This window comes from Protopterus annectens, chromosome 4.part0, assembly GCF_019279795.1.
Source record: "Protopterus annectens isolate FY-2018-M chromosome 4.part0, PAN1.0, whole genome shotgun sequence".
NCBI classification, from domain to species: domain Eukaryota; kingdom Metazoa; phylum Chordata; order Ceratodontiformes; family Protopteridae; genus Protopterus; species Protopterus annectens.
Genome location: NC_056733.1, coordinates 591,003,563 through 591,018,124, shown reverse-complemented (window position 1 = coordinate 591,018,124; position 14,562 = coordinate 591,003,563). Strand labels below are relative to the sequence as shown.

The following is a 14,562-nucleotide window of genomic DNA, read 5'->3' as shown; positions in this document are numbered from 1 at the left end:
TACAAACAGTTAGAGCAGGGAAGAAACCATGTGGAGAAGGAAGTCCAGAAATCTGCAGCAGAGAAGGTGTCTGATGGGGAACTTGTGGAGCAGGCAGATGCAGGACATGATCATGCAAAAGGAGACGAGTGCAGTATGCCATGGCACTGGCTAAGAAGCAGCATCTGGTTCATAACTATGGTCCAGACTAAGCATACCATATAACAGTAAAAATGATGCATAAGCTACTACACCTAGGCTGTGCTATACTATGCATGGTCTGGCCACATTGTGCATCAGACACACACTACACAGGTTTCAGAATACTGACAGCTGGGCACATTTGTCATTATATGCACAGCTGGGGTGGAACTCAGTGTCAAGTGTCAGTGACAGAGTGCTACATCAGCATTAACAGGGGGACATGCTATGGGTGGTCTCAGCCTGAACATCCCAGCCACATCTACATCCATAATGCACTCAGTGCACTCACAATGGATTGTGATACAGAGGTAGTGGAGTTACTGGTCTGAGACCATGCCCTCCCACTCTCGCTGTGGACGTCCTACTGAAAGGAGTGGTGAACTGGCCATGGAAACAGTGGTGGCAGTGATGGGCGATCCACATAAGGGCACCTTTAGTGCACAGACTGCCTACGCCTCTTGTCAATAATGGTACACATCTGGCCCTGACAACTCTACACAGGTCATACACAGATCATATACTGCCTTAACTAGCTCAGCCATGGCCATACTAGTCTCTGCCTGCCCCAGTACAATGGCCATGGACAAACGTTCAGTAGTGGCCATTGAGATATTCAGCTCAAGAGTGGGTGATATTCATGGTATGCAAGGCCACAAGCAAATCATACCATGAGGTCCTGCTCACACTCAGTGAAGGGGGAGGCAAGATTCTGCTTCTAGAAATGAGACCAGAACCTAGTTTGATATGTTATAGCCTCATCCTGTCCTTGGCTGGCTTCCTATGTCCAAGTGGTGGTTGAACAGGCACAGAAACCGTGGCTGTAGAAGGTGGTAATGGGGATGTGACCATCACATTAAGTGAGTCAGCCACTGACACTGTGAACCTGACTGTGCTGGGATTTGGTTGTCATCATCAACAGGCCCAGGCATTCTCCCAACATCAGGCAGGGCTACATCCATGGTTGAGGAACCAGATAATACACAACCTGTGAAAACACATAAGGCATTACCCTGTCAGAGGATGAATCCTTCACCAACACCTTCAGGCTGGAAAAACTGCTCCTATATTACACAGTGCTACAGAAAAAAATATGGTTAGTATTACTTAAGAAGACTGTCTTTGCACTTGTAAGCTTATTTCTAACTTGTATGAACCTGAATTGGATAAATACTTTGGCTAGTATAACATGTTCAGACATACCTACCTGGTTGGACATCACCAACGTGTATTTGAGATGCTATTTATTTATTTATTGCATTTGTTTACTGGGAAAGTCCACTGGGCCCGGGGAGAAAAGCTCCACATATAAATTATACAGAAATTAACTTTCAGTTACATAAATGGCAAGAAGGCTAATACTTTACAGAATATACAAAAATGCAATTTAGTTACATGAATGGTTAGAGGGCTAGACAGTAGCAATAACAGGCATGGATTTTTAGATAACAGTATAATGTACATGCAAGAGTTAGACTGAAATTAAACAAGTAGCTGGGCAATGGACTGAAGAGTAGAATAGGAGTACAAAGAAGACAGGGATGAAAGGTTCAGGAGTGGTAGTAAGGTGGGTATTGCTATTTGCAATTCAGTACCCATGTCCAGTACTCCATCATGGCTTCCTGAACTATCTGGCTCTATATACAGAGATGCTAGGAACTTTTCTAGGTCTGTCAGTGGTGACTTGGCTGGTGGGCCCCAAGCCAGTGGCCTTCAGTTCTTAAGCCAGGATGGTTGCTTTACTGCATGTCTGTGAAATCATGTCAGTTACTCTTCTACAAATATGTTCATAAGTCTTACTTTGGCCACTGACAGCACTGATGTCTTCTATAAGGTACAGTCAGACTCACACATGGAAGGCCCAGACAGATGTTTTGTGCTGGAAGCAGGATGTCATTCTCTGCTTGGGACAATTTACATTTTTAGTGATGGTGGCCTTCAGACATGACAACCTGGAACTGCAAAGAAATACACATTTAAGCTGGTGACAGGTCATACACAATATACCCCTAGTTAGAAGTACACAAAACTGCCCAGCATGTGTCTCAACCAGCTGACAATGAAAATAAACACTGAGTAGTGGCCCTTGAGATATATTTAGCTCAAGAGTGGATGATATCCAAGGCCTTTGAAAAGTAGGTACATCCAAAAATCTGATCATATTAGCGAAAATATGAGTACCAAATAGCATGCAACTCCTCTTGCTTCCAGTAGGAATGTTAGATACTACTCAGAAACACATTTAGATACAGAGTGAGAAAAATATAAGCACCTTATTGCTAAATCTGTAAACTTTAATGATCTGTATTGTAAAATTCTACCACACAAAATAATTTATTTTTGCTTCTGAAAAAGGGAGATGTAAGATGTGTGTCCTTTTTCTTTAAATTACTGGTGCCACTAGTATGTTGGTTATGTAGTGTGGTATTCTGTGTACTAGGCAGCCTCAAAAATTAAGTGTCAGGAGGGAAATTCAGAAAATTGTGTGACAGGGTAAATCAAGCCTGAAAACAGGGACACACCTCCATAAGTAGGTACATTACACAAAGGTAAATCAGGCCTGAAAATACTAACACTCTTCCAAAACAGGAACAGTTGACAGGTCTCCTGCCCAGTACTGACATGAGCCCCTGTTACTTTGCAAAAAATGATGGCATTTACTCTTGTGTATGAATGTTATCTATGTGGTGGTGACACCTATAGTGCATCGCTGGATGTCACACTGACAGGATAGGAGGTTCACATTATTCTAAGCAGAAAACCTTGCTGAGACACAGCTGCACCTGGGACAGCTCATGACCTCTCTACACTCATGGGTCACACTGGCAAACATACTAGCTCTGTGTAAACAGTTAGCTCGATGTAAACAGTGAAGGGTTATAAGTGAGGAGAAATTCATCTTTTTGCTTCACATACATTTGGAAGTGCTACAGGCCCAGCAAAGGATTAGATTACCAGTGTTTGATATCCTACTTGCCAGTAACAGGCACCATGCTTGTTAAGTACAATGTGTTTGACCACACAGCACACTCAGCTGGTATAAGACCATTAAAAGTACATGAGTACAGACCATATATATGCATGGGCTTACAACAAGATATCCCATATATGACATGAATGCAATACCCTATTATCCCCGCTGCTCCCAGTATGTTCTCTCGCTTTCTCCTGGGCTCTCTATGCTCTCAATAACACCAATAGCCACTCTGACAAAACTGAACCTTGTAAATATTGCAAATAGCATCCTTGTTTAATTATGCATAACCAGAGTGTATTAGCTATGTCATTATTCTGTCTTCTCTCCTTCTATGCATGTTCATACATATATTGTTGTCTAACTCCACATATTACAGTGCTCCTTAAATGAAACTTTAAAACCCTGAACACTGTAAATACCATGATTTCAAATGTGTTAATTGTAACTTTTTTATATAATGTATCTGTTATACCTATGTACCAATTGTTGTATGCAACTTTGAGCTTTTCTCCCTAGGCCTCCACTGAAAATGGGTAATCTCGGCCCAGTGGACTTCCCCGGTAATCAAACTGGAAATAAATAAATAATAATTATCCAGATTCATCACCCCCTCATAAAATGGGTATTTGCAGATGTCTTTTCTCAGAACAAAAGAACAAGCATAATGCAGATAGGAAATACACTGATACAGATGGAGGAAGAGTATGATCAAAAGTGCAATAAACTTCCCCTTCGGTGATCCCCAAAGCATGCAAGACAGACGGGTTTGTTGCATCCATAAAGTGGGCAAGACTGGTGGGTTTGCCGTTTCCATAAAGTAGGCAAGATGGATGGGTTTGCTGCAAAGCCAAATGGATCAATGGCATACAAGCAAACCTGCTCAGTGTTATTGTAGTTCCTTCCCCAACTAATACTAAACATGCTCTCTTCCACACTTCTGTGGGTGATTTTTAAAAGGTATATGGACACATTACTCAAACTGTGAAGCCAAGGAGGGATCAGTACTTTCAACAGAAAAATGTAGTATTTGTAGGGCTCAAATGGCATACTACTTCACTTGACAGATGCAACTCTACCTTACAGGACACCCCAGCTTACACTGCAACATATGCAAGGTACTTACCATTAAATGGAACAACTCCCAAGTCTGTGTGGGTCACACACAGTCCACTGTCTACACCTGGGCCTCTGTTTCCCACATCAAATAAACATTGTTGTTTTGTAGGGAACTTCTGCATTACATCACCTCCATTTTTCCTGCCTTGGCATTAAACCCTACCATTGTTTGCAGTCCCCACACAGTATGCACCACTGTCATTTACACCGTTAGCTTACCCTCTACACTACCAAACGTTCATGCAGTTCCTCAAATAATGCACAAGGAAAGGGTATGTAGAACAGCAAAAGTGAAAATAATACCAGCATCCATTCACATGCCTGTCTTTATGCTTGTCTAACTTGCAGACCTTCAGCATTTTCTTGGGTATAAAAACTCTGTGAGTTGTCCTTATGTAATCTTCTATAACACAGCGAGCAAAACATGGAGCACCACTGCTTTTATTGTGCAGTGTCAGGGTTCTTAGCAAGGTCATTATGCAAATGTATCCCTTTCTACTCTGTGCACTTCCATGACTACTTGCAAAGCAAAATGAGCATAAGTGGGCAAAACAATGATCGTGGTGTGGATGTCGGGAACTCTATTGAAGTACTGTGGTATGTAGAGGTTCTGAAGAGCAAAGAGTGTGACTCATATAGACACTGTAATGCTTGTATACTCTTTTGCATGCCCTCATTCATTTCCTAAAATCACTGTGCTACACTATGTAAGTTTGCTCTATGCAACGGAGGCACCATAACTGGTTACACTAAAGAAATGCCTGAAGATGCACATCATGTGTTGAAAGCAGCCAGCAGTAAGCATGAATGTGGCAAGGCTGTCATTTTTCTGTGGACTCGGACCTACTGAATGGCCAATGCTGCTGTGGATAGTGAGGATGGCAAGACTTCCAGGTAGTACACCAAAGAAAGTGAAATCTTTCTGTGCTTTATGTAAGGAGACTTCCAGAAGCAGCTGCTTGGGACTCGTTTGAGGGTACCCAGTATAAAAGTGGATGACTATCACACTCTAACAGGGCAGTAACTGCTGATACTCTCATCAGTTACTCTGGTCAGCATCACTACAGTGATGGCAGAAAATGCCATCCTGACCTTAAGAGCCAATGGGAATAAGGGGTCAGAGAGAGAATGCTTCAGAGATTTCTTGCAAGTATGCATGGCTGCTTACTCCCCTATTATTTCCTATACAGTTAGATGGGCCACTGCAAGTCATTTCACTGATGTGTGTGTTTTATTTGCTCTTCTTGTTTTTAAGAAAATAGCATAGAATGAGCTCCATTGTGTCACGAGAATGGAGTATCTCTCCACACACAGGGGTGAATATGGTTACTGCCATGTAATTGAGCAGTAATGTACATCAGAGCAGCATATAATTACCCACTGCTATAGTACACAAAATTATTTATGGTGTGCGTGTGTGTGCACTTCTGTATGTATTCTGATGTAGTCTTTATGAACGGTGTTGTAAGATGAACGTGTTTAACTGGATATTTATTTTTAACTACTGCGATCATCCAGGGACTTGTATTGGTGTGGATACTTTGTTTTTGTTTCCGTTTATTGCCAGTGTGGGTGACATGGAATAGTTTGGTGTTTTTGTATATGTAAGATAGAGAGACAGACAGATGTTTTTTATATATATATATATATATATATTTATTTATTTATTTATACGGGTCTACTTCAGTAAACCGACAGCCCATAAGAGTGACAACGAGATCACCGACATCAGAAGACGGACGAAGAAAATACCCAACAAGCTGAAATCCTGACACTGAAAACGCTGACATGGGAAACATGTGTGCGTGCATTTGAGCACGACTGTGTAAGTGTGTGATAGTGATGGACTTTAGGGTTAGGGTGCAGGTAAGTGTGGGATAGTGACGGACTTTAGGGTTAGGGTGTGGATAAGATAAATGTGCGACAGTGACGGACTTTAGGGTTAGGGTGCAGGAAAGGTAAGTGTGAGATAGTGATGCACCTTAGGGTTAGGGTTTGGGTTAAGGTTAGTCCATAGATAATTGTGTATGCAAGGTTTAGTGTAGGTTTATAAGTTTTTTTGGTGTGCTTGTGTTGTGTGTGTTCGGAATAGCAAATTTTTTTGTTTTGTTAACTGTCGGGATTGTGCTTTGTAGGTCATGTCAACTTTCGTGTTTTTGCACTTTCATTCTTGTGGTGTCGGTGATCTCGTTGTTGGTCTTGTGTGCTGTTAGTTTACTGTAGTAGACCCTTTTATATATATATATATATATATATATATATATATATATATATAGAGAGAGAGAGAGAGAGAGAGATACATTTCTCTCATGCTCACTCTCTCTCTACACATATATATATATATATATATATGTATGTGTATATTATTTATTTATATATATATATATATATATATATATATATATATATATATACGTATATATACACACATACACAGATATAAGTATAGAATCTCTTACCAACTCACATGCACATATTAAATGTTCATGGAAGGGATACTCCTATTTCTTAGTTACAAGGGGATCACTGGCTCTATCATCCAGGACAGCATCCCCACTGCAACATGGTACCTGATATGTGGGACACTGACAGAGCCACAAGTTATGGACACTTCCACAGGCCTAGAGGAAGTACAACAGGGAGGTCTATTATCTTCTCATGTTGACCTGGCATCAACCCATAATATGCCCATACTTCTGCCACCTGAACCTGGCATACTGCTGTCATTCGCACACTACCCCTGGTCACTCTTCTAGTGTACAGCAGACTACATTACTGTAGTTGCTGAGCATCTGTTGATAGCTCCCTGTATTTACAACAACTGGTTTTCTGCCTTTAGTATACCTCATCGACATTACAGGCATGCTTTACTGCATAAGCACAAACTCTATCCAAGTTTGCATTTGCAAACCGATGTCCTTGCCTGATACAACATGCCCACAGGGGCACATTTGCACATACATTCCTTGTCTGACATCACTGTCCTTCCAAAGTAGCCACAATCCCCCAACCCTTGCCAAAATGCCACTGCCACTACACCCCTGTATGCAAACCATCCAACAGTGACATTTGAGTTTCTGTACCTAGTCAGCAGCATCATCCCTGGCATAGTTCGATACTTAGTGGGTGTGCTGAACATCAGTAAGTCCCTGGAAAACTGAGCATCAGATGCATCTCTGCTTCACTATGTCAATATATCCACTGTGAAACCCTTTCTGTGTCAGCACCACCCCATTGGTATTTGCCAGCATTTTATATTCATTCATCTGCCCTTGCTTCCACTCCTCTACCCTGTTTCCATCCCCTGCTTTCCACGTAAATCCTTCCCTATCTACCCTTCTTAAAACAAAACGGGATACCTGTCCCAAAAAGTATACTCTTCATCCCCAACTTTTACCTTACCTGTGCCCTTATATATGTTTCTCAGTTTATTGTTCCCCATTTGATGGCTTTATTCCCATTTCTTCCCATTTTCATAAAGAAAACACACAGAAACATTGCTGGGAGACACTTATTGTGTAGCGTAGACAAGTTGCAGCTACACTCATGGATACTCACATTTATAGTAGATGGTCACTATCTGTGTTTAAGAAATTCCTTGCCACAATCACATAAAGAATTCCCCTACCCAACACTGTCAGTTCCATGAGTGGGTTTCTTAATTAGTCATTGCTTATACCACAAATTTCCTGCTTTTTAATTGACAATTACCCTTGAGCTACAGCTTGCCTCTCGGCATCTCACTAGTAGCCCTTGTGTGGTGGCAGGAGGCAAGTTTCTGAATCCCAGGTTCTGTTTTTCTGTCTGAAAATAATAATCTCAGATGTGAGAGAGAAAAATATTAATTGCATTCTTGAAAGGCATAACTTAATATGGGAAATTAAATGCAATGCTTTCTCTTCCTGCTTTAAATGAAAATGTTAAAGTTAACAGCTTTCTTACAGATACATTTTTACAGTACTAATCAGTGGTCTCCTAAGAATGCTTGTTTTTAGCTTAAATAAGAAATTAGTTTATTAATGGTAGCTATGTATCAACATTTTTATTCATTTACTTTGTGGTTCATTGACTGATGGTTTGTTGGCCCGTTACTAGTTTTAATATATGTGATGTATGTGACAGTGTTTTATTAAGTATTTAAACAGTGTTTGACTTGGTTCTGATGTCTGACGTTCTTACATTTGTATACAAGAACAAAAGCAGCTCCCATGAAGTTCTAATATTAGTTTCTGAAATGGTGTAGCAATGCATTGCTCATTGCAGTTGATCTAATGCTACTGTGTTTTTATTTTTGTGTTAGCTGGTTAGAATCAATATGTGTACTGAATGCAACACAGCATACACACTGGTTAGAATGAGCAATACTCACAGAATTGACTAGAAATTGTCATCCCAACACTCCCAAAGGTAAACACAATAAATAAGCAATGTTCAAGCAGCTATGTACAATCAGAAGAGTCTTGAAATTATTAGAAATAGAAATAGATTCTCAAAGCATCCGTTTGCTCTTTCTCCTTATTGTGCATTTTGCGTATGAAGAGACATATTCGCAGACATCCAAGAAGAACTTGTGAAAGTAGTAAGCATTGTGCATACATTAGATAACAACTGCTACTACTTCACTCAGACAAGTGCCTCATTTCTGCAAGACCTATATGCCTCTGAAGGGCTAGTCACAAATGCTAGTGCAGGATGTTGATCTAAACTCTAGCATTTAATGACATGACTATAGACACATGGCATGTAAGTATACTCCACACACAACAAGCAGGGTGAATACATGTGGCATTTTCACATCTATATATGTCTGCCATCTCCTAGTGTGGGAATCACAAGTTCACTAGCGTGATTACTTAGATGAACTGAGTCATCATCTTTTCATTCAACCATCTGTTAATTTTCTTTGTTCTGGGTGGGGACAAAGTCCAGAGTACCACTAAACAATGCAAGTCTATCTTATTTTGATATTGCTTCCTGTACTTAAGTGCAATAATTACAAATAGTCTCCCTACTGTCATATCATAAAATGAAACTTGTGTAAACAGGAAACCGCAAAGGACTGTGATTTTAGTGCCCTGGTTTTAATTTATGATCCCTTTTACCTAGTGTTAAGGGCACAATGCCAAAAGCTTCAGTGGAAGCAAAAGAGACTCCTTTAAGGAAGTTTGCAATGTTACAGGACAAGGTCTGGTTATGCCAGAACACAGTTCCCTGAAGCTGTGCACAGTTCAAAAAATGAAAACTACTTTAATTCTGCATTACATGTTATCTAATAAAACATTTAACTATCAAACTTTGTTTTCAGCCAGTCAGCAATTCTCCTGACATTGTTCTCGGCCTTATTCAAACATCATGTACAAGACCTTGTACTACAAGCAGGAAAACCTGGAAGGCTGAAAGGCTCCTTCACCTTCACAACCTATAATGGCTGTTGTGTACTTCAATTTTTAGCTGTGTTCCATTTTTAATCATTTATAGGTTAAAATTAGATGACATAAAAAAGCCTAATTAGCAGCTAAAGCACTAAGGTATTAATTTGTGTCAGGCCCTCCTAGTACCAGAGGTTGCACAATACTTGAATTTCCAACTGTTATGTCAATAACCATCAGCTTCAATACCCATTAGGAGTGTGCCTCCTTGGAGTAATGCAAGGATACAGGTGTCAATAAGAGTGACCAGTGTATGTGGTCAGTCGTTTTGAAAGCATGATAGTATTACTGTATCAGGTATATGTGTAATTGTTTACATATTACGGTGTACATGCATCTGCATATACAAATGTGTGGAGGCATGTGCTCCTAAAGGTATATGGTTGTTAGCCTCACTGCATATCCTAAGCCCCACTTAAAGGGAAAAGGAGCACATAACAAACCAAACCAGCCAAAATAAGACAACTAAATGCCTAACACTCCACTACATACTGCAGCACAGCTCTCCTCACCATCCTTCCCCCACCACAAGTTTGGATCTTTCAGCTGAATTACATATGACCTCTTTCTCTGCCCAGGGTTCTCCTAACTTTTCCACAAAAAAAGTACCTCCTTAAGTCAGACTCACACCACTCATAGTCCATGTTTTACCAAAGTCACTTTCATCACCCTCAGTCCAAGCTTCATAACTTAAACTAGTTTCCCCTTCAGTCATCTAATTTTTCATCATGCCCTTCTGCTCCTTTCTTCCTTTCAGAGTGTGCTCCATTACTGTTTTTAACCGTTTTTAAAACTAGAACCCTGCCTCCCTCAATCCTCTTGATGTACAGCAGCCTGCTGGCCTTTTCAGAAGACGATGGTTTCAAGTAATCTATACTAGTGCATGACTGACATATGTCTCACCTGAAGCCAGTGCATGACTGACATATGTCTCACCTGAAGTCTAATATCTTCACCATCAAAGTCAGCATTTTGATAGTATTGCCACTCCAAATTCAACCACCACATCAACGTGATGAGGTCTGTATATGATAACATGTCTAAAATCTATTCCTCTCTTATTATCTCTACTGTAAGTCTGGTCTTCCTAATTTGTATTTTATCATTGGATCCCTAAAGTACATACATATACTTTTGGCATATTTACTTTCCAGTCTCCCTACATCAGCCCACCACACAAACCTTTCAACACTCCCCTGCTGGTTCTTCTCTTAATTTCTGTAAACTAGAGTAATGATATTATTATACCAATCAATCACATTTCTCCATTCCTCAAGTTATAACAAATACAAATATCAAACAAGGCTTCCCCAGTATTGTCTTCAGTAGAACCAAAAGATGAATAGTTCTCACTAGACAAATTTCTCATAACCTCATTTCCTGTCAGCCTGTCTTCTGTCTTCATTAACAATGTGGGTTCTAGTCACAAGCCCTTCATATTACTCATACGCCACCACATACACTCTGTTTCACCTTATCCATTACATCTGTGACCTAATCAGATGACTGTATCAGATTTGTTGGGCAAGAACTTTTATTAAATGATGGTATTAAATGATGCATCTGCCAGGGTATTAGCTCCCAGGAATTCGACAACATACCTCTCACAACTATTTCAAAATTTCTCTTGGGACGGAAGGAAGTTTTTTGGATGGGCAGCTTCAAATTTTCCCCACACCAATTTTGCACAACTTTCCATTAAGGCTGGAGGGAAATTTTGAATTTGGGTTATCAGACAGATTTATAATGATCTTTAAAACCACAAATCACAGTGGTTTGAGAGCTCATATGAGCGACACGAAACTGTAAGTGTCGATGGTCCTTAATGTTCGAAAAACCGCAAACTGAAAAGCAGATTTGCTGTTTGTCGAACATTAATGTCGAAGAAAAAAAAAACAAAGTGTAAAGCAGGGGGGCAAGCCCCCCTGCACCCCCCATGTAGGGGGCTATGCCCCCCCCACACACACCCTACTTTATTATTCTAACTCCAAGATCGCACTAGAGTGGGGAAAGGAACCATTTTCTAATCCCCAATATAGTGCAATCCACCCCAGAATGTTGAATGTGCAATGAGCGAATCTCACTGTGTATTCGCTCATTGCACATTCAAACCTTTTTCTGTTCAGCGTTTGCAAACTTTGCAGACTGCCTTTCGGAAATGCTCTGTTCGCCCTTCTGCAATACGCAGTTTTAAAGGTAAACCTGATCTGCAGACTCCATACATATAAGACAGCAAAAGGCAATACATCCCCATCCCCCAAAAATGTTTTGGTTCCAGGACCTAAATCAGAATGTGAACAGAAGAAAGAAGACACTGACAATAAAAGTGAAAATGTAGAAGAGCAGATAAAAAATAATGCTAAGCAGGGGTATAAAAAAAAAAAATCTGTCCTATGCATCCCCGTGAGAAGAAGGCAGAGACACAACAGACAGAAAAAAAATGAACTGTCAATAGATCTGACATTAGGATATGACAACATGAATCCATGTTGTACAAAAAGGAAAAAAAGACAAAAAAGAAAGTAACTAGTTACTGTATATTAAGGATAAAATGCACCATGAAAGATAATGAAAGCACTGATGATAAAAACATGGAAGGGAAGACAAAGTTACTTGGACCTAAGACTTGAGGGGAAAGCAAACAAGGAAAGGAAATAATTCTGACAGGCCAGCTGGTGAAATTCTTTAAATCCAAATAATCTTTAGCTGTCCAGCAGCACAGCTTCAACTTACAAAGTCATGCACTGTAAACTAGATCTGGTTCTATGACAGGAAGTCATAGAAAATAAGGGATCCCCATAGAGGTGGATGCATCTGGACTGAACAAACTACTGAAAGATCCACTGTGTGTGACTGTAATGCCGACACTCCAGTCTAGTCATACTTGCAGTTATCATGTGAGCGACATACATAAAGAACAATTTGTCATAATACGTGAATGCCATACTTGATGGCTGGATAAATATAGTATTCTGCATTCTACAATATGTTTTATGCACTCATGGCATTTTACTACTGGGGCATGTTATTTTAAAAGATCAGGAAAAAAAGGCCTGTTCACAGCACAAAATCTGTGAGCGGTGACTGAAATGTGAAATATTTTAATGAAGCTGCCATTTCCTTTCCACTTGTGCCTCAGCAGGTGAGTGGAAAAAAAAATAAAAACAAAAGTAAGTAATTGTAGTAGCAACGATTACAAACACTTCAGTGTGTATGTGTGAGAGAGAGAGTTTCAGTGCATGTGACAGGCTGTGTATTGGTGCCTGTGCATCTAAGTTTGCAAATATTTATGTATCAGTATTTGTGTATGTACAGAGATTATTAAATGCTTGCATAAGTTACACATTGCATGTAAAATACGTCTTCCAACAATTATATATTCCACAACAGTCCATATAGTTTAAGGACTTTATTAAGGAAAGCCTACACCTCCCAAAATCCAGGTTTTACCTGGACATGGCTTCTTCAGTGCACAAAAAAAAAAAAAAGTGAAAGATTATACGACACAGATGCAGAGAGTCAGATAACTTGCCACAATGAATCAAATGATCAATTAAGTAATTTAAAACGTATGCCATTGTAATCAATTAATTCCTGCTCTACCATGTGTTCAGCAATAAAAAATATGTATAAAAGTTGAAAATGCCAGACATAAGGTCATCCATTTTATTTTATAAAATGGCAGTTATTCTGTTTTTCATACCAGCTGACTTAAGTTCTACACTGAAGCATTCCCATCATAAAGAATTGTACTAATAATTAAATGATGAATAGATGCAGCAGCATCTCAAATATGTACATTTGCATAGAGGTTTTATTGTTTATTGTATGTCAGAATAGTAATTAACTAATTATAATCATACATCTTTAAATTAAATGGTCACTTGATTCTCTGTGGCAAGTCATCTGATACAGCATGTCTGTTACTTAATGGAGTGTTTCATTTGTGTTTTCTATGCACTGGGTCTTTCTGGGTAAAACCTGATTTGCAAGAAGTGTTGGCTTTCCTTTCTAAAGTCCTCAGTCTATACAGACGGTTTATGGTCCTTTGTTCATTAAATATTTATTGTGACATGCACCACTTTTACTCCATGCACCAGTGTGTTGGTTATGATACAATAAAACTTAAGTAAAACAACTTAGCCTATTTTCTAAGTGCAATAATCCTCCAGGATGGATGCTACAGGGAAATAATGAATCTTCCAGGTGTGGGAAGATCCTCCACTGCACAAAGGCCCCTGGGCAGTTATTTTCCCTGTCAAATCTACCCTGTCCAGTATTAGTGCTTGCTTGATCTGATATATGCATTTGAAAAAAATGTCTATCATCTGTCTGCTGTTTGATACCTTGGATTTTCACATTCAACGTTTTAATTACATTGCAACTGGATGAATTTCTTCTAATTATTATATACTTGGAGTTCAACAAAGTCTCTAAAACCATGCCACAAAAGGAAATCAACATATAAAAATTAACTTGGGGGTGCGTAAATAGTGTGGTGGAAAGGATCCATAATCAAGGGTGGGAGTTTGGCAAAAGCACTGACAAGTATCGTCCTATCACAAGCTCTGTACAGGTCTTTCCTATAACATTTAAATCTGGCCTGAACAGCAGCAGCATCCTGTTCACTGGCAAAGCCATTAATGGCACAATACTTAGAGACAAGAAAAGTAGTCTCCAGAATAATAGGGCCAGTAGAAAGATGGTATCTGAAATATAATGTAAATCTATGTATTAAGCATGCTTATGAACAGGCATGGAAATCCAGGGAAAAATATCAGAAAGACTGGCTCGAGGAATTGGTGGGGTCATAAATCAACCCATGGCTGAATTTCAAGTAGCACACTGTGAAAGATGGGT

The 14,562-nt window shown here is 39.6% G+C and overlaps 1 protein-coding gene across 3 annotated transcripts in view; it reads right to left on the bottom strand.

The window, feature by feature from the left end:
- SCARB1 (scavenger receptor class B member 1) overlaps window positions 1-14,562 on the bottom strand; it is a 1,184,693-nt gene that overhangs the window by 478,240 nt on the left and 691,891 nt on the right. The window lies entirely within an intron of this gene.